This window comes from Pinus tabuliformis, chromosome 1_2 (genome assembly GCF_031772625.1).
Source record: "Pinus tabuliformis cultivar Carrire ecotype Pingquan chromosome 1_2, CPIR1, whole genome shotgun sequence".
Classification (NCBI taxonomy): domain Eukaryota; kingdom Viridiplantae; phylum Streptophyta; class Pinopsida; order Pinales; family Pinaceae; genus Pinus; species Pinus tabuliformis.
The window spans coordinates 329,935,063-329,955,172 of record NC_142298.1 but is presented as its reverse complement, the minus strand read 5'-3'; positions in this window follow the sequence as shown (position 1 = coordinate 329,955,172).

The following is a 20,110-nucleotide window of genomic DNA, read 5'->3' as shown; positions in this document are numbered from 1 at the left end:
AGATGGTAACCTATCTTGGTTTTGGGAGGACAATGGCAGCAGGAACCTAACCTGTTAAGAGAAGAACAATAAGATCTCAATAATGACACTGATAGTAAAGGACCAAGGTCTACTCAAGGTAAGTGATTTTTGGGATCAGGCGAGGAGCAAAGACAAATGGAGAACCTGGAAGGATCTGACATACAGTGAAGAGACCCCTTTGAAAGCCCAAGCTGATGCTCTTGCTGAGATATTGAAACAGAGAAAGATTTTGACATCAACATTTTCTGACCAACTGAGATGGGGAAGAAACAATAAAGGCAACTTCAACTTCAAAGAAGCCAAGAGAGTGGCCCTTGGGCTCGACTTTCCTAACCCTAATAAGGTATGGAAGGAACTATGGCAGAGCCAACACTGGATGAAAATCAAACTGTTCATGTGGTTGGTGCAACATAAAAAAATATTGACTTGGGAAAGCCTTTGGAAAAGAGGTGTAATTGTTCCATCTAGATGCCATTTGTGTGAATCACAAGAAGAAACTATGGATCACCTACTCAACCTCTACCATTTCACCTCTTCCTTGTGGAGTTGGGTGGCTTCAATCTTCAAACAAATGGATAAGGACAACTTCAGTATCACTAACACTTTGAAGAACTGGAGGAAAAACTTCTCAGATAATGAAATAATCAACAAAGCTTTGGCTCTAGTTCTAGGCTTTTTAATCTGGAATTTCTGGAAAGAGCGCAACAATAGGAATTTCAAGAACAAAATTGGCTCATCCCAGAGCAGCATAGCTCATATCATTAGAAAGCTCAAAGACACTGTGGGAACACTCATAAAAAAGACCCCTGAGGACCCACCTCAAGGCCAGGATGCACAAATACTACTACATTTGGGTCTACAGCTGCCTTTCCACCAAGGAATAAGCAAGACTGTAAGGCATGCAATAATGGAGAAGGACTTCTGGCAACCTCGTCCCCCTGGTTTTTTGAAATTTAATATAGATGGTGCCTCTAAAGGAAATCTTGGGGTAGTTGGTTATGGCGGAGTTATAAGAGATAAGAAAGGTAACATAATAGTTATCTTTCATAGTCATATGGGGAAGGAAACTAACAGTATGGTGGAGCTCATGGCCTTAGATAAATGCCTAGAAATCTTGATGGAAACAAATTTACATAATGCCATCGTTGAGGCTGATTCCGAATTGATAATCAATTCAATCAAGAAGATATGCAATGGTACAACACCAAAAAGAGTGTCAAAACACTGGAGGTTACTGCAGGTCTACCAACGCATACAATCACACCTAAGAATGCTGAGAACCCTCAATTTTGTTCATGTGTGAAGAACAGCCAACAGATTAGCTGATTGTATGGCGAACGAAGGAGTAATCTATTCAAGAAACAATCGAATATATGAATTGATGATGATGCCAGAAGGGAAATTGAGTGAAGACTGTCTAAATCAAGCTTTCAAAGAAAGGGATATATTTCAAGGTATGAGAAATAAGAAGAGCGAAGACCAATGGAATCAGCAATTAGGGGACCAAGCCCAAGGAAGGAGCGAGTGATAGAATGCATGTAGGTTGGCAGGAAGTGAAATTGTACATTTCGGGCAGAATTATGCACGTAGGATACCTTTTCAAACAGACCTGAAAGATTATAGAGCGGAACCTATTTACTCTTCGGATCCGGGAGAAACTATAAAGAGTTTTCATGTCGACAAGATCGCCAAGTATTTCTTTCATGCCATGGATTTCGGGAGGTAAACAACATGATTGTTAACTCTCATTTCGGACCCAAAATTTTATTGTATGATGGCTTAGTAATACTTCGGGTCCGTATGTCAGGCTAAAGCATGAGAAAGTTGGATTCATCACTTTATGGCTCCCCCATCTTATGGATTTCAGGCAGAGAAACTGATCGAAGGTTAATTCTTCAATTAGACCTAAAATTGTTTAGGGCAGTAGCTTATAATTAACTTTAGGTCCGTACGTAGGAATATTATACAGACAAGGTTTCGTCTCGAAATTATTCATGGAAATTGGATCGTAGACGCCAGAATTGAATGGTCTTCAAGTGTGGAAGATTAGAAAAGTTTAAAGATGTGCTTAGGTAATGTAATGGGCCTTCGGATATTTGGGCCTGCCTTCATGGGCTTCTGGTTTTTTTGTGGTTTGAGAGGGGATTTTCTCAACTTCTCCCTCTGGTTCGTTAAGCAGGTTTTAGTTCTTTGGATTTACTGAGCGATGCCTTGAGGGCAAACAGTTATTGGGTGTCATTTGGTATTCTTTGTATTCGCTGCACTCTTTGGAATTGGGTTTGGGATTCTGATATCCCAGTTGTCTGTTGTAGTCTTACAGAACTGATGCTATCGTGCTCGGCTCTACCAAAGCAGTGTACAATATGTATTTTGTTTAGTGAATGGAAATTACCACTTTCACTTGATAAATAATAATAATAATAATAATAAATAAATAAATAAATTTTTAAGGTCAAAGAGAGGAGGTGATTTTACTTCTAATAAGTTTAACAATTTTTTTGAAAATTATGGGATTAGAAGACAATTATCTGTTTCCAAAACATCTCAACAAAATGGATTAGCTAATAGAAATAATATAATATTGCAAGAAATAGAAATAATAATGCTTAAAGAAGCCAATATTCCTCATAAAATTTAGGGAGAAGCTGTCTATACAATTGTCTACATTTTGAAGAGATCACAAATTAGAGTAAATAGCACAAATACACCTTATGAATTATGGAAGGGAAAACTAGCTACTATTAAACACTCAAAGGCATTTAGAATCAAATTCTATATAAAGATAATTTGAGACAATTTGGGAAAAATTAATTCCATAACAAAAGGAATTCCTATTGGGAATCCATACAAAAGCAAGGGTTACATAACCTAAAACAGAAGATAATTCAAGGTCTTTGAAAGCAATAATGTAAAAGTAGATGAAGGAATGTTTCAAACTCAAAAAAAGGAAGTGAAGACTATGAAGAATAGGAAGAAGAGGATTATAAAAAACAAGTGAAAGAAGAAGAGGAAGAATTGCAACATCAAAATAGTACATATAGGTATGTCCAAAAACAACATCCAAATAGTTAAATGCTTGGAAATAAAGAATCAAGAGTTCAAACTAGAAGGAAATTTATGTCAACTTTAATTCATGTAAATGTTTTCTTGCTATACATGATATAAACCAAATTTTTTCACAAGATAATAATGATTAACATTAGGGAAACTTGATAAATGAATAATTAGACCAAACTGAAAATAAAATAAAATAAACATGGGAAATTTTGGCAAGACCCAAAGACAAGAATGTGATTGGAACTAAGTGGGTGTTCGGGAATGAGTTATTGAAGATGGAAAGGTAGTCTGGAAAAAAGATAGATTAATATGTAAATGGTATGCGCAAGAAAAAGGAATTGAATATGAAGAAACCTTTTCTCCACTTGATATAATTGAATCTATAAAATTGTTCATATATTTTGCATGCTACAAAGGATTTAAAGTTTATCATATGGATATAAAATTAGAATTCCTAAATGGAAACTTATAGGAAGAAGTATATATTGAGCACTAAGAAGGATTTTAACTATTAGAAGACAAAGGCCATGCATTCAAATTAAAGAAATCTATTTACAATTTAAAATAGGAACCTCAAGCCTAGTACTCAAAACTAGACAAATATATGCAACAAGAAGTTTTTAAGTGAGGAACAATAGAGAGAAATCTTTATATCAAAGTTGAAAATGACAATTTTTTTATCATTGTTGTTTATGTTGATGACAAAAAATTTGGGCGTGATTTTGATTCCATGAGAAAGATTTTTGTAGCCAATAGGAAAGAATAATTTGAAATTTCTATGCTTGCGGAACTTTCATTCTTCTTTGGATTGTGGGTTCAATAAAGAGAGAAATGGTTTTTTATCTCTCAAACTAACTATCTCAAAGAAACACTAAAGAAATTTGGTATGGAGGAATGAAAACCCATTAGTACACCCATGATCACAAGTTGTAAACTTAGTAAACGATGAGTCTCTAGAGGTAAGTTATCCTATGTATAGATCTATGATTGATTCTCTTCTTTATCTCATAGCCTCTAGACTAGAAGTCATGCAAGTAGTAGGCCTACCCGGGAAATTTCTTTCAAATCCAAAGGAAACTCATATGCAAGAATTAAAGAGAATTTTTAAATATTTGCAAGGAACATTGGATTTTGGGTTATGGTATACCAAATATATGGACTTTTTTTTTAGGTTGTGGTTCACGGACACTGTGGTCAATGGGTGGCACTATGTCCATGGAAAAATCTCGACTGATCGACCCTGAAGGGAATCTAGCCATGTCCCACTAGCAAGGCCTAATCCCAAGGGCTTTAAGGAGATTGGACTCTGTGACCTCCCGATGGTGGGGCACTGATTTTGACCAACTGAGCTAACAAATGATAACTTGGTAGGTAGTATTGATGAAAAAAAAACACCATTTGTGGAGCCTTCTTCCTAGGATGTAGTCTTGTCTCTTGGCTACGAAAGAAATATAACACTATCTATTTATCTACTATTGAAGTAGATATATCATAGTTGCATCATGTTGTACCTAGGTTCTAATGGATGACGAAAAATATTAAGGATATTTAGGGACATTGTGCTTAACCAATATCTATTTTTTGTGATAACACTAATGTAATTAATATATCTAAAAATCCAATAATGCACTCCAGAACAAAACACATTCCTATCAAATATCACTTCCTCAGAGAAAAGTAATGGATCAAATGTTTAAACTGGACTATGTACTTGCTAAGGAGCATATTTCCAAAATATTTATTATACCCCTTCCAAGAGAAACTATTGACCATGCTAGAAATCTATCAACAAAGGGGATCTCCCCAATATGAAGTCCCAATCAGACCTCACTCCATTTGGTGTAGGAGTTCCATCTGTTATAAAGTCCCGGTTTCCAAATCCTTAAATATTTTTCATGGATCTAGTTGTTAGCATAGGAGAGTGATGAAATGGTGTCTTCAAAAAGCAAGGGAGGTGTGCCTGGTGAGTGTGCAGTTATAACCATGTCAAGGTTCTTCCACTAAAAAGGGGGGAGAAAAGTGAGTCTTTAAGTGAGAGGTAATAGTACCACCCAGGAAGGGACACACATGAACAAGGACCTGTCTAACATCCAGTGGAATAGTCCAAAACATATGTGACAATAATTACAACCAACAAATAGGGAAAGATCTATCTAGTATCCCACGGAATAGTCCACAAGTACGGGACAACGATAAAAACCATTACAACACATTCTCAGTAAGATAAGCACTAAAATAACCAAAATGGTTCAACTATCTTTGTACATGTGAAAGAACACATGAAATACAAATGTCTACAGAATAGTCTTAAAAACATTCATATTCCATTCATGAAGAATGTGTTGGCCATAAAACGCTTTTTCCATTAAGCAAAAGTTCCAAGGCACATGTTTACAATGCACGTCACTATCCCCAATAGTGGGATATTCAAGCCACTCCTTGCTCCTAAAATCGCTAGTTGATCTCTCTAATGCCTTGCGGGGGGGCGAAGGTGAAAATTCCTTGCTCCTCAAATAACTAGTTGATCTCTCTAATGCATGCTCAGATACACAAATGTATTTTTCATGTCTTCCTCCTTCATCTCTATCTTCATCATCCCGCCAGGTTCCTGTATCTGCAATTCACTCATGACGAGATGACATCAGTCTGAAATCCTCCTGTCCTAAGATGGTGCATTATCGTCTATGGACTGAGCAGAAAGTGAATTACAAGTTGGGATGGAGGCTCAGTGACTGCGTATTTCATATTCCTAGCGGCTAGGGCTGGGGCTTGAGGCCTAGAACTGCACGATGCACAGTTTAGGCTAGATTGAGGGAGAGTCTTTACTTAGTTTTGAGAGATAGTGGGTTAGGCAGAGGGGAATGACCCCTGGGGAAAGCTTTTGCATAGTTATGGAGGTGAGAGGAGGTTGGTATTCTACAAGATTGTGCACTTAAGGAGCACAAGGATGAAGCCTAAATCTTGTGCTTGCATAATGTGCAGTTCAAGCTAGGCTATCTGAGAATATTGCACAATTCTAGAGGTGAAGGTTGGGTCCTAGGTTCGGTAATTGCATAGTGCAGCAACACTAGGAGGAAGGAACTACACGCTACATAGATTCAAGGGCCAAGGTTACTACTAGAGGACTGGGAATGTGTAGTACACAATCCAAACAGGTCGGGTTAAGTTAATTTGAAGGGTCGGGAAGCCTCTTAGGAAATGACTACGTGTTTGACCAGTGGGACTGATGTGTGAAGTGATAAGGATTCCATAGTGATCTAACACTTAGAATACTTGACAACTCAAAAAAAAAAATCACTTGATGAAATATAAACAATAAAACTGCCTATGTGTGACCACTCCATGACTATTTATCACAAGTGTGACATCTAAGATACACTTTAGGACAACTGTGGCAACACTTATGCAAAACCTATGAAATCTTTTTGAATGAGTGTGAAAGGTGTTTATATGGTTAGCAAAAATCATAAACACAAAGATGGGCCGTTGAAACCACCAAAATGATCTTATACATAAAGTGTTATAGTCAGCATGTGAAAACACAACATCATGCCTATCTTTCAAAAAGGAGTAAAAAACTTAGAGAAAACACATGGAATGACATTCAGTGTTTGTGACCATACATGTCATTGAAGATATAATGATATGACAATGGTAATTTTTCCTTCATACTACACTAAGAGATGCATTTCAAATTCATGAAAGATGTGCTTTGTTCTTCGAACCTACCCTCCATAGGGATGTGAATTAGATGGAGCCTTCAAGTGGGCTTGATTTCTGATCTCCTATCATACCCCAGGGTTCCTTGGTCCTCTTATCTAATGATTATCTTCTATCCTGAGCCCCTTAAGTGTGATCTAGCATGTCCTCCTTATTCATCTCCTTCGTCATCATCTTTCCATAGCACAGTAGAATTCATTTATTTGCAATCCACTCATGACAAGACAACATCAGTCTGATAAACCCCTAGTCTAAGATGTTTCATAATAATCCATTGATTAAGTCAAAACTAGTGGTAGGTCAAGGGGGAAGGCTCAATGACTGGGCTAAACTGTGGCATAAGATTTTGCAGTGCCCACTGAGGGAAAAATTTGTATAGTTCAAGTAGGAAATGTGGGCTATGGGATGGGGCCCTAGGAGGAAAAGCTACACAATTTGAGGAGGCAAGGGGGACTAGGCAACTGAGACTATGGAATGTGTAGCTCAGGGAGGCTTGAAGAATAAAACTATGTAGTTTCTTGAGGAAGTGAGGTATGGTTGAGGGAAAGGACACTGAGAGAAGCATCTATGCATTTTTGGGTGCCAAGGGAGGTTGGGATTCTACGCATTGTACAGTTCCAGAAGACAAGGGAAAAGCTTCAGTGTTAAAGATCTGAAGTGCACAGTTTAGGGAGGCTAGATGAGACTATATTTCTAGGAATCCTCTAGAATTTGGCTAAGGGTGGGATCATTGGAACCGATGTGAGCAGTAATAAAACTTGACTATGACCACACACTTGGAAAATTAGTGATACAACATAGATCATCCATAACATATGAAAACATACTTCCCTTAATGCAACAACCTTTGTGGAAAATTACAACAATTGTGTCTCCAATGATAGACTTTGTGAGGAAAATGACGACCCTTGTGTAATAGTGCATGAAACTTTGGAAATGAGTGTGAAACATGTATATATGATGAGAACAACTTATTTTCACAAATATTTCCCCTTGAAGCAAACCCGAACTCCCCTTTGCATGATAAGTGATAATTCTCATGCCCGCAGACAACCCTAGATATATAGAGATAAAAGTGTGAACAATGCTTGAGATCCAAGAAGGGAGCTTGAAATCATTAACTTACCAATAAGTGACTAAGGAATGACCAATCACAAGATCCATAGTAGGCTCCAAAATTTGAGTGTAGACCAAAATTTGGAGGGCATTGCAGCGATTACAACTCTTGGTGACACAGTGGTAGAATCCATCTTCTTTGTTTTGGTTAACTCTTTTGTGCAGGGCGTTAATTATTTGTAGATTATTTATTTATGATGTAGATCACTTTGGCCTTTTCCACTTACCCCATCACTAGGCATGGTCGCCCTTGTACCTTATCGGTTTAACACAACATGCGATTTAGCAATATCACAGTGTTTTGAATGGGGAAAGGTAGGGTACCTCGCAAGCTTAATATTTTCAGAGTATAATTTTTCATCTCTGGTGTTGCCCCACTACCAGTAGGCCTAGACAGTACCCTGGCGGAGTCACGCAAGAACACAAACATATCTTTGTTGCCATCAAGCTTGGATAGTATCCCGATGGAATTTATTGTTTCACCTCTCTACGCAAGAAGCCTTTCTCTTATTTCACCTTTATTTCTTTATTTAAAAGCAAAATATTAATTGGAACTTATCTATTTTGGGGAAAATATGGACCCTAACTTATTGATACCAGAAGAGGTTATTCCTTTAGAGAAGTATATAGAGACCTCTGATTTGGATTTTTCGTTTAGATTTTTTCCCTTTATCCTTCTCTACTAGTTGGATAAGCATGAAAAACAAAACACAATAACTGACTATAGGCATAAGGTTCCCTGAATAGACAGAGGTTCATGGTTGGGCCTGTTAGCTCTGATGTATAACGATGATTCTCTAAAGTCAGAGATGATCTTGATCCGCTTGGTTCCGCTAAAAAGAAACTCACAACGGTCATCTTCTCCTTCCCTTGCACCGCTCATTCTCCCTTCATCAGTCCCAAAAACGACTAATTCCTTTATCGGGTTTGGGTTTAATCGCTATCACAAATCGCATCTGTGTGTGTATAAAACCCATGCCCCTCTGCTTCCGCCGATGTGATATTGCAATGCGATCTGATCGCAATCGCACATCGCCATACGTAAATACCCAAAAATACCAAAAACACGATCCGACAACTCCCATCTCACCCAATCACTCATCCACCATCCAATCAGTCCCATCACGATCGGACGGCATCCGCTCTCCCCGCGCCCGTGAAGTAATGCCACTTTAACGCATGATGGAGGGTCATTTTCCCCTCCCCTCCACTGCCATGCATCACATTATGAATGGTATCGCATGTCGCACCCTTTTACCACCAAACTCCCCAACGCAGTGCGATCAATACCACTTACCACCCGTCTATGCCTGCCAACCTTTGTACGCTTCCGCTACCCGATGATCATTGGATCTGCTCACCCAAGATCCAACGGCCCCCGATCATTCCGCTCCCGCCTCCTCTGATATCCCCATGGACTCATTCCCTCCATCTATCCCCTTAATCCAACAACTAGTCTCGCTACTCCATCCGACTATTCCACCCACTGCATAATTCACGTACCTTAACTATTCCATGCTCCTGAAAGGACGAAGGTGGCCAGTTTTCAGTACCAAGTGCATTTCCTCCTCAACAACCGCATTCAGTAGACAGTATAGCCGAGAAGGAAAAGGACAGAGCACAAATAGATAAATGCATCTAACAGTTATGGGACTTCATTCAATACGATACTCCAGCCACCTGAGAGGATAGCAGAGCATTCGAGAAGATCAAATTCATCCACTACAACAAGTAATCGCACTTAGACTCCATCAAGCAGTTAAAGCGGTTGTTGGTCAATTATGACCCCTCCATACTTAGAATTACCGAGTGCCTTTGTAATAAAACTCTATATATACCCACAAACAAGATGTAATCAGGGTTGATGGTTGATGTTTTGATGTAAGCTTCAACTTCTAGATACTGTGACTATTTTGATACTTGCAGCGTCTCGTCTTCATTTTCAGCTAATGCAAGCTTCTTTTCTTGTTAATTGCTCACTTTTCATTCTCTTTCTGTTCTAAGTTGTGCCTGATATGTTGTATTTCTGAGCTCTCGATATTTAGCATTAGAGGAGCTGTCATCCTACCTCTGTGTTAAAGTCTCGTATATATCAGTGAATGAGTTATTCAGGCTTCTTTTCACCTAATGCCAGAGAGTTGTCATCCTGTCTATGTGTTGGGGAATTAGATTTATATACTTCTTTACTGGTTGGAGCTGGCCATCACATGGTCTTCTGCATCTGCTGGTGTGGTTAGTATTCTCCATATTCACCCAATCCTTAAATTGTGAGTAATTGGTGGTCTAAAGCCTTGTAGTCTGGGGGTGTTCACGCATGTCTGGAGTTAAGCTAAGTAGAAGTGGTTATCTGGCTTGAACAAGCATCATCTCTTCCATTCATCCATTTGCAATAATAAGTTGAATTTGTAATGTTCTCGAGCATCTCTGAGATACGACCTAGGAGAGTTCCTTGGGGTGATAACATTAATTGGCACCATTACCGAGGAGAGGAGATTGAAGCTCAACTTCCTTGGGAGAACGACACAGCTCCATTCTTTGATGATAGACAAGGTCTGGACACATTCCTGGTTGTAATCATCTATCTGGCGACTCTACTGGAGAACCAACCTAGTGGCGACTCCACATTACAGTTCTGGCTTAGTTTGTGAGGCATACCTAGAGAAATCCTCAGAAATCACCAGCTGACCCAGTGCCTGACCCTGAGAAGATTACTAAGCAAAGGAAAACATCATAGAAAGGAGCATCAGGATCAGGTAAGCTTAAGAAAGCTTATGTATCTCTGCAAGAGAAGATTATAGCAGAGAATATACGGTTTGAAGATATAGAGCCTAGCATTGTTATTAAAGAAATACCTTCAGAGATTCATAAAGCCCCTTGTTCATTCAGTTCCCCTTTGGATATCAGTCCAAAGAAAGCATCCCATGCAGTCCATCATACTCCTTTGTCGCTGTCATCTATTTCGTTACTTCCTACCATTCAATCTGCCAGTGTCCTCCCACCTACCCCAATCATGGCAGGCCAGCAAGCACTCACAAAAATGGAAAGAATCATAGCTGCTAGGTATGGACCCTTGGTCTTGCCTATTCCTCTGAATTTCATGCTTGCAGGAGAGTATCAGAAATACATGCCTATGTTCACTAGTACAGAAGGAGTAACAGCTGAAGAACACCTTGAATCTTTTTATAGTTATGCTGATAACCTAGATATCAGTGAGGACGACGTGTGGATGAGAGTGTTTGTCTAGAGACTTGATGGAGAGGATAGAAAGTGGTTCAAAGAACTAGCCCCTAGGTCCATAGCAGACATCGAAGCCTTAGACGATGTATTCTTGAAGCATTGGGGAGATAAGAAAGACTTGCTATATTACCATACCGAGTTTGGAAACCTAAAGAGGGAGAATGGAGAATCTTTACCTGATTTTAATAAAAGATTTAACCGTATGTATAGTAGGATACCAACTAAAGTAAAGCCTACCCCCACCTCTGCCAAACTCACCTATGCCAACGCTTTTGACTCTGATTTTTAGCTACTATTAAGAGAAAGAAGGTGTACCACTCTAGCTGAAATGCAAGATGCAGCCCTTGAGGTAGAATCTAATATCATGGTTGCAGAAAAGCTCAAAAGTCATGTTGATAGAAGAAGACAGAGAGGTGGGGCTTCTTCTTCCTCTGCTTCATCTTCAGAGCCTAAATTAGATAAAATGACTAAAATGATAGAATCATTGGCTGCTGAGATATCTAAGCTAAAGGTTGAGCAGAGTTCTGGGAAGGCAAGGCCTCCAAACACATTTTCTCCAAGAAACCCAAACCCATTCAGAAGAGCAAATGAACAATTGAAAATCATTTAGAGGAGTAAAGAGGCCAATGAAGAACAAAAAGTGAAGGCTCCTTTCCAGAACGTGGTCATGGAAGAGGAATAGTTTGAAGAAGAGGATGAAATCCATTGCATGGAAGATAAGGGTAGTGCTGCTTCCTCGACATTGGCTGCCTATCAAGAATCATTACTCCAAGACCAAACTATTCAAGAGTGGGACAAAGAGGCTGTTCTACAGACAGATGAGCAGCAAAGATATAATCTGAGGTCAAAAGCAAACAATGTCAAGGAGAATCCTGCCCAAAGAGCTGTTGGCCCAACAGAGCAACAAAATATCAGACAGAAAAGACCAGCAGTTGATCCCGTCATCCTCAAGGCACCAGCTCAAGAGGTAAGAGGTCCTGACAAGTCCCCTCCCCCTTTTAGTTTTGAATCAGAAGTCCAGAAGTTAAAAATATCTGTACCTCTGATAGAAATTGTAAAGAGCGAAGTTTTTAGAAAGTCTATCCTTGATGCTCTTGAGCTAAAAGCCTCACCAGCCTCTACTAACTACGTCAATTTGCAAGATGATAAGCCTACAGTTGTGCTTAGCCCCATGACTGAACCTGCTGATAATAGCTCCCCGTCATTCTATGTCTCCTTGACCATTCATGACAAAACCCTCCATAACTGCCTGCTAGACACAGGGGCCAGCCACAATTTGATGCCTAAAGCTGTCATGGAAGAGTTAGGCCTTGATATCACTAGACCATATCATGAATTATTCTCATTTGATTCAAGAAAGGTAAAATGCCTAGGATTAATCAAAGACCTAGCCATTACCCTAACTCAGTTGCCCATGAAGAGCATGATTATGGATATTGTGGTAGCAGATATCCCTCCTAAGTTTGGCATGTTGCTGTCCAGAGGGTGGATTAAGAGACTAGGTGGGACACTAAAGAATGATTTATCTTATGCCATTGTCCCAATTTTTGGAGGGGAAAGCAGGAGATTGTACAGAGAAGCACAACTGGCCTACATCATCAGTGATGAAAAAAATCCTTCTAATCATCCCATTTATGTTGTGGACACCAAATTTGGAGCATGTATCCTCCAAATTGAAGAATCCCACAAGGCCTCATTGTAGCTCAAGAAACCAACAGTTCAGGTTGAAGGAGAGCAAGGAAGTCAGGTTTGGGAAATGTTCTTTGATGGAGCATGTTTTAGGGAGACTGCAGGAGCAGGGGTGGTGCTGATATCTCTAGAACAAGAAAGCACACATCTATCATTTAAGCTGACTTTCCAAGTTACCAACAATATAGCAGAATATGAGGCTCTGATATTGGGCCTTAACGCAACTAAAGACAGAGAAATCAGAAACATAAAGGTGTTTGGAGATGCTGATCTTATCATTCAGCAAGTAAACAAAATGTTCCAAGCAAAGCACCCAAGGCTGAATGCATATAGAGATGAGGTATGGAAACTCAAAGATTATTTTGATAATTTTTGTATCTCATACATCCCTAGGGCCAAAAATCAGCTTGTTGATTCCCTTGTTGTGTCTGCTAGCATGTTTATCCCTCCCATGCCTCCCAGACTAGTTTATGAAGTTCAGATGAAATATAGACCATCCTTGCCTGATAATGTTTAGCATTGGAAAGTTTTTGAGGATGATGATGAGGTAAATAGGTTTCTTCAAGTCATTGATGAATTTTCTGAAATGCAAATTGACCAGGAAAATGAAGCCTTGGAAGAAAATCCCCAGCCCCAGCTTAGAAACAAAATTGGCAAAGATAGCATTGTCCAACTGCCCAGCAATCATATACCTAAAGGCCTATTCCCTTTAGAGAAGTTGTTTGACTAGAATGATGTCCCTTATGAGGCTGCCCAAAAAGAAGACCAATCTGCAATACATAGGCATAACATAGGGAGTCCAGATCATCCAAGATATATAAATCTGTCCACTCATCTATCTACTGCCCAGAGTTCTGAGTACTGCAATTTAATGAAGCAATTTGCTGATGTCTTTCCCTGGGAATATAGTGACCTGAAAACATATGACAAAAAGATCATCCAGCATAAAATCCCTTTAGAGAAAGACACCATTCCTTTTAAGCAGAAACTGAGACCCATAAATCCTGTGCTCCTTCCCCTGATTGAAAAAGAAATCAAGAAATTACTGGCTGCCAAAATCATAGTCCCTCTCAGGTATTCCAAATGGGTAGCCAACTTAGTGGTAGTGAGGAAGAAAAGTGGAGAAATCAGGCTCTGCATTGATTTCAAAAACTTAAACAAATGCTCTAAGAAAGACAATTACCCCCTACCCAAGATGGAGCATTTGTTGCAGAAAGTCTCAGGAGCCGAAGTGATGTCTTTCCTGGATGGATTTTCAAGGTACAACTAGGTTGCTATACATCCATATGACCAAGAGAAGACTGCATTCACTACTCCTTGGGGAACTTTAATGTATTCCAAGATTCCTTTTGGGTTGATGAATGTTGGAGCCACCTTTCAGAGAGATATGGATATAGCATTTGTAGGAGAGAAGGATAAGTTTGTCCTTATCTACCCTAATGATATAATAGTGTACTCCAGTAGCCATCAAGACCATTTGCAGCATTTGAAGAAAGTGTTCCTGAGGTGCAGAAGGTTTGGGATTTTAGTCAATCCTAAAAAGTCACAGTTTGCTTTAGAAGAGGGAAAGTTGTTAGGACATGTTGTTTCTGCTGCAGGTGTCAAGATTGGCCCAGAAAGAGTCAGAGCAATACAAGCCTTGTCTATCCCAAGATCAAAGAAGGATATCCAGTCCTTTCTGGGCAAGATAAATTTTGTAAGGAGGTTTATCCCAAATTTTTCAGAACTTGTAAAACACATTACCTCCATGTTGAAAAAGGGGTCAGAAGCTAAATGGAATAATGCAGCGAGAAAATATTTTGAATCCATAAAAAGGGCTATTATGGAATCTCCTACTTTATTCAACCCAGATTACAACAAGGAGTTCTATATATTTTCAATTGCCTCTGGTGACACCCTTGCAGCGGTCTTAATGCAAGTAGATGAGGAAGGCTTAGAGCATCCAATGGAATTTTTCAACAAAACCTTAAGGGATGTCGAGCTAAGGTATGATATCATTGAGAAACAAGCATATGCTCTTATCAAATCTTTGAAAGCTTTCAGAATTTACATTCTGCCCTCCAAGGTAATTGCATATGTACCCTCTGCTTCAGTAAAGGATGTCTTAATACAGCCTGATGCTGATGGAGGAAGGCCTAAATGGATTGCAAAGCTTATTGAATTTAACATAGAACTGAAGCCCACCAAGCTTGTCAAAGGTCAGGGCCTTCCCAGATTGATGGCCGAAGAAAACTGTAGAATGCTGGACATAATTCTCACAAGCACATTCTCAGAAGATGGATAGGCAGCAGAAGAAACAGTTGAACCAGGGAAAGATCAGTCATTGGCAGAAAATATAGCTTCTTGTGAATGGTATTCTGCCATGGCTCAATTCTTGTTGAAGCTAGAAATTCCTTCAGGCCTTAGTTCAAGCCAAGCTAGAACTATTAAGATCAGGGAAGCTAAATATTGCATTCATAAAAATCTACTCTACTAGAGGGACCCCTCTGGAATTCTTTTGAGGTGTCTGGACAAAGAACAATCCATGGAAGTGATGCAGTAGTTTCATTCTAGCATATGTGGAAAACATCATTATTGGAAAAATACAACCCACAAAATCCTCAGAGATGGGTACTATTGGCCCACCATATTTTCTGATGTCTTTTCATTTGTTAAATCTTGTGACAGGTGCCAAAGATTTGAAGGGAAGCAACAATTGAAGTCCTTGCCCTTAAAACCCATACATGCTAGTGGTCCTTTCCAGCAGTGGGGCCTGGATTTCATTAGAGAAATCAATCCACATTCCAGTGGGCAACACAGATGGATCTTAGTAGCCACTAATTACTTCACTAAGTGGATTGAAGCAATCCCTACCAGAAAGGTTGATCACCATGTGGTCATGAAGTTCTTGAATGAAAATATTTTCACTAGGTTTGGCTGTCCACATAAACTGGTTACAGACAATTCAACAGCATTCAGGGCGAAAGAATTGGTGGACATGTGTGAATCAATGGGCATTAAGCTAGTTCATTCCACCTCATACTACCCTCAAGGAAATGGCCTAGCAGAATCTTCTAACAAGAGCCTAATAAGGATAATTAAGAAACTGTTGGAAGACAACAAAAGGAATTGGGATTCTAAGCTCAAGTATGCACTATGGGCTAACAGAGTAACCACCAAGAAATCCACAGGGAATTCTCCATTCAAGCTGGTATATGGCACTGAGGCTGTATTCCCAATTCAGTTAACCCTCCCTGTGGCAAAGTTCTTGCAAAAAGAGCAGAATGAGGAGGGGGACCTAGCAAAAAGGATCACTGATTTAGCAGAGGTACATCAAATCAGAGAACAGCTGGTTGAAAGATTTGCAGCACATCAAAAGAAGATCAAGGAAGCCTTTGACAGAAGGACAAAAACAGATAATTTTCAGGTTGGAGACTTGGTTCTTAAGTGGGATGTGCTGAAAGAGAAGAAAGGCAACCATGGGAAGTTTGATTCTTTTTGGACAGGGCCTTTTATCATTTCTCAAATCCAGGGAAAAATACTTTCATGATGCAAAGCATGAAGGGAGAAGTAGTTTTTTATGGCCCAGTTAATGGGCATTTTCTGAAAATTTATGTTATTTAATGTCTTTTTGCCTTAAAGTTGTAAATATGTTGTTTTATTAGTTTAGGTGTAAGCTTAATTAGACTCCATGCCCAATGGAACACTAGGAAATTTTGCTAATCTGGTTTTCACAGGGAAGGCAACGGTGTGCATTTCTTGAGACCTCACAGGGAGGATCTCATCCCCAGAAGGAGCCAGTGTTAGCTCTACTGTATAACGATGATTCTCTAAAGTCAAAGATGATATTGGTTTTCTTGGTTCCGCTAAAAAGAAACTCACAACGGTCATCTTCTCCTTCCCTTGCACTGCTCATTCCCCCTTCATCAGTCCCAAAAATGATTAATTCCTTTATTCGGTTCAGTTTTAATCGCTATCGCAAATCGCATCCATGTGTGTATAAAAGCCACGCCCCTCTGCTTTCGCTGATACGATATTGCGATGCGATCTGATCACAATCGCACATCTCCATACGTAAATACCCAAAAATACCAAAAACCCGATCCGACGACTCCCGTCTCACCCGATCACTCATCCACCATCCGATCAGTCCCATCACGATCGAACGACATCCGCTCTCCCTGTGCCTGCAAAGTAATGCTACTTTAACGCGCAATGGAGGGTGGTTTTCCGCTCCCCTCCACCGCCACGCATCACACTATGAATGGTATCACACACCGCACCCTTTTACCACCAAACTCCCTAACACAGTGTGATCAATACCGCTTACCACTCGGTCGTGCCTGCCAACCTTCGTACACTTCTGCCACCCAACGATCATTGGATCTGCTCGCCCGAGATCGAATGTCCCCTGATCATTTTGCTTCCGCCTCCTCCGATATCCCTGTGGACTCATTCTCGTTGTCTATCCCCTTAATCCGATGGCTAGTCTCGCTCCTCCATCCGACTATTCCATCCACTACACAGTTCACGTACCTTAACTATTCCATGCTCTCGAAAGGATGAAGGTGACCAGTTTACAGTACCAAGTGCATTTCCTCCTCATCAACCGCATTCAACAGACAGTATGGCCAAGAAGGAAAAGGACAGAGCACGAACAGATAAATGCATCTAATAGTTATGGGACTTCATCCCATACGATACTCCAACCACCTAAGAGGATAGTAGAGCACTCGAGAAGATCAAATTCATCCACTGCAGCAAGCAATCGCACTCAGACTCCATCAGGCAATTAAAGCGGTTGGTGGTCAATTATGACCCCTCCATACTTAGAATGGTTGAGTGCCTTTGTAATAAAACTCTATATATACCCACAAACAAGATGTAATCAGGGTAGATGGTTGATGTTTTGATGTAAGCTTCAACTTCTAGAGACTGTGACTATTTTGATACTTGCAGTGTCTCGTCTTCATTTTCAGCTAATGCAAGCTTCTTTTGCTATTAATTGCTCACTTTTCATTCTCCTTCTATTCTAAGCTGTGCCTGATATGTTGTATTTCTGAGCTCTTGATATTTAGCATTAGAGGAGTTGTCATCCTACCTCTGTGTTAAAGTCTCATATGTGTCAGTGAATGAGTTATTCAGGCTTCTTTTCACCTAATGCAAGAGAGCTATCATCCTGTCTATGTGTTGGGGAATTAGATTTACAGACTTCTTTACTAGTTGCAGCCATCCATCACATGGTCTTGTGCATCTGCTGGTGTGCTCAGTATTCTACATATTCACCCAATCCTTAAATTGTGAGTAATTGGTGGTCTAAATACTTGTAGTCTAGGGGTGTTCATTTATGTCTGGAGTTAAGCTAAGTAGAAGTGGTTATTTGTCTTGAATAAGCATCATCTCTTCCATTTATCCATTTGCAACAATAAGTTGAATTTGTAATGTTCCCGAGCATCTCTGCGATACAACCTAGGAGAGTTTCTTGGGGTGATAACAAGGCCGAAACTCTTCTTATGGATGGATCATAGTTTTCTTTGGAACATTATCGCCCAAAAGATGTAATCACCTCAAGGAAGACAGACAGAAGGCTAGCCAAATTTTGAAGTGTCACAAGACTCCTTATAGCTCGGCCGCACACATATTAAGAAGCCAAAATAGGTCTAGGCACAACACTTATTCACATGATGAGAACAAAAGGAGAAACTCAGCAAGAAAGAAAACAAGACAAAAATAAAGAAAACACACAACAAGAAAAAAAAACTAGAAGACAAGAAAACAAAATGGCTAAAGAAAAGCGTAATGGAGGAGAAAGTACGAAAAGACAAGAGAGACTGAAGAGAAAAACATGGGATGGGTGTGAGATAAGGAAGCTAAGGTGCAACTAATCCCACTCCTAAACTAATAGCTAAGAGGTCCGGGTCACGGATAATGGAATCTCCAGTGAAGCCACTGTAGTTTTTTGCAACCTACATCCACAAAGATGTGAATAGTTAAAACAAATATAAAGTAATGTGCAATAGAATAGATAAGAAATTGAATAACTTGCACAAGAAAGGGAAGGTCTTGCATGTGGGTGGAAAGGTGTGTCACAACCATTACTTTCATCCAATTCGCATGTTTAGCTTTTCAACGAATTCCATTTTTCAACAAACCTTGGAAGCTTCTTATGGATGTGTCTTCATATACACCAAGCTCCTTAGCAAGCACGAGGAAATATAGAAACTTGTTGTTTGCTACAGATATTTCCAATAAAGATTGTTCCAGCCATTGAGTGATTAGATTGTAAAATTCATGATGGACCTCTTGAAAACCTTGAAATCTTAGAAAAGGTGAATTTTCGATTAGAGGAGTGAGATCACGATGGGAATATTTCAAGGAAAATAGATATGATATTACTTAGTAGTCATGTCAAGATAATGAGGACTTGCCATAACCATCAGCAAAGGTTGAAGTGCCTCGCGTGCTTGACAAAAATCTGAATAGAGAGATGTTGAACAATGAAGATCAAGGGGTGTGAAAAAACTATCATTGGATGTGCTGATGGGAAAATGATAAGCACAATGATAGTCACCAAAGATAGAAAAATGATCAGATGAGTTGATAAAAGCATCAAATTCCCAATTAACACAATAAACGGAGAAAAATCAATTTGAATAGTCTCGTGAATGCTCTGGACAATCGAGCCAAGTTCCTTGCGAGCTAAATATGACAAATTGTTTTCCTACAATTGGTGACAAATTGTATAAGCATTGTAGTCATAAAAAGAGTTTCAAAAGGATACTAGAACCACAAATACATGAGACCATTTGGGACATGGTGAATAGAGAAGAACTTCATTTGTGAGACAACTTGTGCATTCATTATCACTCAAGAGGATTTCTGGTGCGATGAGAGGACATATTTAAAACATCAAATTCGCAAGAAGACCCAAGAGCTAACCATTAAGGGATAAATTTTGATAAGAATGATTCCTTTGGGAAAATATAGTCCTTGATATGATCAAATTCACAATCCATGACTCTATGAGAGATGCACATTCCCAACCCAAGTTTTATGTGAGATATTTGCATGAAGATGAATGGACTGTAATAGATTCTTGGATTCGATCAGAAGTAAAATCCTGAAATTTTTGAAAGGTCACACCCGGAATACAAAACATTTTTCACAAGGAAAATTACATCGAGTGAAACCATATAGAGAGACAGATTGTGTGAGAGAAACCATATTTGACTTAGTTTGGGGGGCTTACTAGAGTCGCGATATCCTGACATAATCGTCAATGGAAGTTGAA